General features: G+C 34.1%; 1 protein-coding gene across 5 annotated transcripts in view; it reads left to right on the top strand.

Annotated features, from left to right (window-relative positions):
* The first annotated feature begins 3,987 nt into the window (after positions 1-3,987).
* The window catches only part of LOC106810869 (exportin-1-like), a 38,629-nt gene continuing 37,698 nt past the window's right edge, over positions 3,988-4,918 (top strand). For 2 of the 5 annotated variants that reach the window (XM_014814358.1, XM_014814338.1), the window contains exon 1: positions 3,988-4,108. The gene's annotated coding sequence lies outside the window, so the exon portion shown is untranslated. Of the gene's footprint in view, positions 4,109-4,194; positions 4,284-4,407; positions 4,424-4,918 lie in introns of those variants that run through there. The other 3 variants (XM_014814366.1, XM_014814343.1, XM_014814350.1) reach the window with 3 other exon arrangements.

Below are 4,918 nucleotides of genomic sequence, written 5' to 3'. Positions count from 1 at the left end.
TTGTATGCAGTAAAATCCTAGAGGCTACTGTCCCTTTAAAAAAAAAAATTATAATGGTGATTGAACCATGAAACTTTTTATGTAGTGTAATTATAACCTAAATTAGCTGAAAATAGCTCTAGAACCTAGAGTAAACTTTCCCTTTAAATCAACTTAGTTGATTTAAGTGCTCTGGTTTACACATCCAAAATTTGTAATTCCAAAAACGATCAATAGCCGAGCGAGTACTAACGTTAATGATTACCGCTCCTGATCGTAACGGCCGGTAGTGTAGCAAACGCAGTCAAGCGTAACATGGCAACTGGTATTATACAGGTTAAGCGAGTACAGCATGAAAGGCAAGGCTGGAAGGTCGGTGGATCGAATCCCATCCGTTTTTTAATTATTTTCCTGTTTTCTGTATTTTTCTATCTTTATCTGTTTAACAATTTTTTTTCAATTAACACAAATATTTACATGATTTATTTACAACAATTAATTTTTACAATTAAAAATTTAATTTTTTATATATATTTTTTAAATAGGGTTAGGGTTAGGGTTAATGTTAGGGTTATGGTTAGGGTCACAATGCACAATAAAACAGGAGTTTGAAGCACGTGATTTGTATCAACAAATGGCAGCACCTATGCTCTTGATTAACCAGAGCATATAAATATATTTTATAGATCTAATATTTGATAATTGTATATATAGTATAATATATAGTATATAGTATAATATATAGTATATAGTATATATAGTATAATATAAATATGATAGTAATATTTGATAATATTTAATAATAATAGATCTAGTTATTTGATCATCTATATAATAGATTTATATGCTCTGGATCTGAGCTCTGGATTAACCTAGGAAAAAAAATCACGCGGTCGGATTGCCGTACGCGTGCTTGTGATTGGTCAATAAGCCACTTCGTAGTTACGCATTGAGCATGTGCGAGATTCTGGCATGAACTTTTGCCAAAGGTCAATTGTACATAAAACGCTCGCTTGGTCTTCGTGGCATGTGATAGCAAGTGGAACCGTACGTTCTGTATTTGTCTAAGTTGGAAATAACATCACATTTAACTAAGATTTGCCCAATATAGAATGTGTGTAAATTTCATTGATACATGTAGAACAAATACAATTTATTTGTTCAATTTTGTTGTCTGTTACTTAGTTGATAAATGGAAAAATGCGTCGTTATAACTGATATCCTGTCTTTTAGGTATAGGGATACATGTTTATAAAGGACCCATGTAATTATTTCAGTACTAATTATGGCAATAACATAAAGATGCATGTGTGAAAAACTTTCGAGTTTACCTAGTAGCTATTTGTACACATGAGAATTAAGACATTATAACACTATTTTAAGTCCATCATTTATTGAAAGGTTTCTTTAATATTTTTCATTCTCACCAAAGTTCCTGTAGTTGTCATCATGGACATCTGACGTCTCCATCACCATTTTCTCATTGCATCATTCATGGGATTACTTTAATTGTAAATGTTTGGATTCAAGTTTTAAGCTGCTAATTTACTTCTTTATCTAAGTAAATTATAGTAAATTCTAATTGTGATAATTATATTAAATATAAATAATAATAATTATTATTATGATTGGTACTGGTTGTAGCAGCAGGAACAATGATCATGAATGATGTCTCATTTATTATTGTTTGTCTACGAAAAGTATAAGTTTATTTCTGCAAATCTACCAACAAAATCAGTATATAATTGATATGAGAAATTCACACGCTGTCTCTGTATTTTCTAAATAATTTTTTTTTGATAATTTTTAATTATTGCGTTGATTATTTGTTCTGAATCCACAGATTTTTATCAGCTCATAATAGGGAGGATGTGTGCAGTCATTGGATGCTCAAATAGCATCCACAAGCTAGACCGATGGTATACCCAGCTTTGTGATAGACACGGTTATAGGTTTGGAAGCTGTGTCTGCAAGCCACCTTTTGTGTTACATCCTTTTCCGTCGGATAACAAAGATCCTGATGGCCGACGCAGGTGGGCAAAGCTTGTGAATCGAAAAACTAAGAGTGGTCATAATTAATTGGCAGCCGAACTACCAAGGCAGAATTTGTTCAGAACACTTCAAAGAAGGGGAACCAACTACAGTATAGCCGGATCCCACAGAGAAGCTTGGTTATAATTCGCCTGGTCATTCCTCTGCCAAAGCACCTCGCAATCCTTCACGAGAACGGGCAGAATACATATCCCAAGAAAGAGAGCTCTCAAAAGAAAAATGGAAGAAACTTTAAGCACAACAGACCTTGTAGATTTCAATGAAACTCTCCCTGAGAAAGATACAGAAATTTATTAATGTAATAGAAGATCCACAACCTGAATCAAAAGACAATAATCTTGTTGACCACCATTACTCTTCCAAATATGCCACCTCTTGCCCTTCTTGTAAAGAAAAACAGTCTGTGATAGACGAGCTAAAACAGAAGAACTATCATCTCCAGCAAAAGTTGAAAGTGACCAGGTTGAAGCAAAGAGAAAAAGACAACTTCGTGACATCAATTGTGACAAAAAATGACACTTCAGTGAATCGATTTACTGGCATTGCTTCCAAAAAGAAGTTACATTCACAAATTTTTAGCCCCTAAAGTCGGTAGAATGAGGTATTGGACAGGGACAAATAAGGAGTCTTTGCCACGTTCTACACGAAAGCCCACACGTACGCCTCAAAAACCGAAAAATCGATCAAACATACAGTATAGGAAGCGAAGAAAGAACGCACACGTGTACTAAAGGTTTAATTCCTTAATATTTTTCATCCTCACCAAAGTTTCTGTAATTGTCATAATGAACATCTGACGTCTCCATCACCATTTTGGCATTGCATCATTCATACACATGCAGTTACATCTCATTCTCAATTATATACTTAATTAATAAAGCAACGAACATTCAATAATTAAATAGCATTCATTAATAAACATAAAATAATATAATAATCATAACATTGTTTGAATGCATACTATTTCAGTTATTAGTATTTTGATTACAATTTATGTCTATACTATGGCAGCTAAAATACCATTTACACATGAAACAGGAGTCACGCATATATTTTTTATTATTAATATTAAATGGTACTTAAATTGAAGGTTTTCATATATATTAATAATAAGAAATATAAGAAATTATGATACATGTTTATTCCCTAGCTGCTGTCTCTCAAATGAAAACGCGTTTATTTCATTGCTATTTTTTATACTTGCTACATTATAAATTATCACATTTGCAGGTTTCATACAAGTATACACGTACATAATTTCCCCATTTTCATTGCTTTAATTGCTTGTACAATGTATTTAGAGGTTAACATTCCTCCTTGTTCATATGTAGTTAGATGTGCATTAAACATGAATCAATAGATATGCTTTGCAAGTTATTTACATGTGTGCCTGAGTGTGCATTTCTGTTGTATTAGAATTGAGAAATGCAGGGAGCAAAAAGACATCCATAAATAAATGATATGACCGAGACTGACTGACCGAGAAGAACCGATACTGCATATATCTACCTAAAATACCCCACAATGAATATCATACACACACGTAAAAATCCAAAAAACAAAAAGCACGGGCAGATAGTCGATCGGTTCAGTGCAGAATACAAACGCACACACGATTTTACATAGCTTCTGTATAACATTTATGCATATTATGCATACGGCAAACGCGTATGAGCAAACGCGCGATCGATATTCTCACTATGTACAAATGACCTATGACCCGATGACGTCATAAAGCTCCAGTGCGTAACGATACGAAGTGGCTTATTCTACTGCTTCGGCGGGATTTTCCTATATAGAATAATACACTTATTTACCATACAAATGCATTTGAAAATTATTTGTAATATTTTATTGTAAGTTATGTTTCAGCAATTGATGAATATTTTAATATGTTTTGATGTTTTGACATTTATACATTACCGCGCTGACGGAAATAACCGAGTGTGCGCCGAATATGGCGGGCCGTACCAGTTTCAACCGGTTGTTATAGAAATTTTCCATTACCAGCCGCTTATGTTTCATCCTTTTGTGAAAGCTTGTGAGGTTTTCATAAAATTTGACAACCCAGTGAAAGGTAAGAACATTACTGGTGTATTGTAAAAAGCCGTCCTGTCATAGTTTTTCTCATTTTCTTCCAGCAAAGATGGATCACGCATGACTATCACCAAGAGTAGATAATAACATGTGATTAATGTGATAATAAATGTGTTATTATCCTACTCTTGCTATCACTGAATGTGAAATATTTGGTACGGTATTCGTTTATTATCTGCAGGCAGCATAGGGCCTACAGGCTACACCGTGTGTTTTATCATAATATTATATTTATTTTATTTTTGTTACTTCTGGGATAATAATTTTTGAGCATAAGATTTCAAGAATACCGTGCGTAAGAATACACAATTAATATAGGGAACACACTGCACGACTTAATGCCATAATGGCGAATGCCAGTGGCGCTCATAGGGTCGGTTCAAGGATAGAGAACATGGGTCCCAATAAAACCAATGTCATTTACATCAATATAATAGGTTAGGGTTAGGCACATTGGTTTTATTGGGACCCATGTTCTCTATCCTTGGGTCTATGTCCTCCAGGTTACTGCCGGAACGGTACCCTGGTTACGGTCCGGTATACCAGAACGTACACTGGTCACTATTTGATATGGTTAGTGTTAGGCAAGGCTCGACACTAACTTTTTTTTTCAGTGGCCCGATCGGGCCACCAAAATCATTGATTTTCAATTTTTGGTGGCCCGAAAATGAAATCTGGTGGCCCGAAAAAAAAACAAAGAAAAACATTATAAATCTTTATTTCAATCTCGTATTGTATATTATTTGAAAATTGAAAATTGGGCCGTCTGATGCACTTGCACAAGTCTTTA

Source organism: Priapulus caudatus, unplaced genomic scaffold (genome assembly GCF_000485595.1).
Source record: "Priapulus caudatus unplaced genomic scaffold, Priapulus_caudatus-5.0.1 Scaffold17, whole genome shotgun sequence".
NCBI lineage: Eukaryota > Metazoa > Priapulida > Priapulimorpha > Priapulimorphida > Priapulidae > Priapulus > Priapulus caudatus.
Note: the sequence above shows the minus strand (reverse complement) of the source record. Positions and strands in the feature narration are given on the sequence as shown.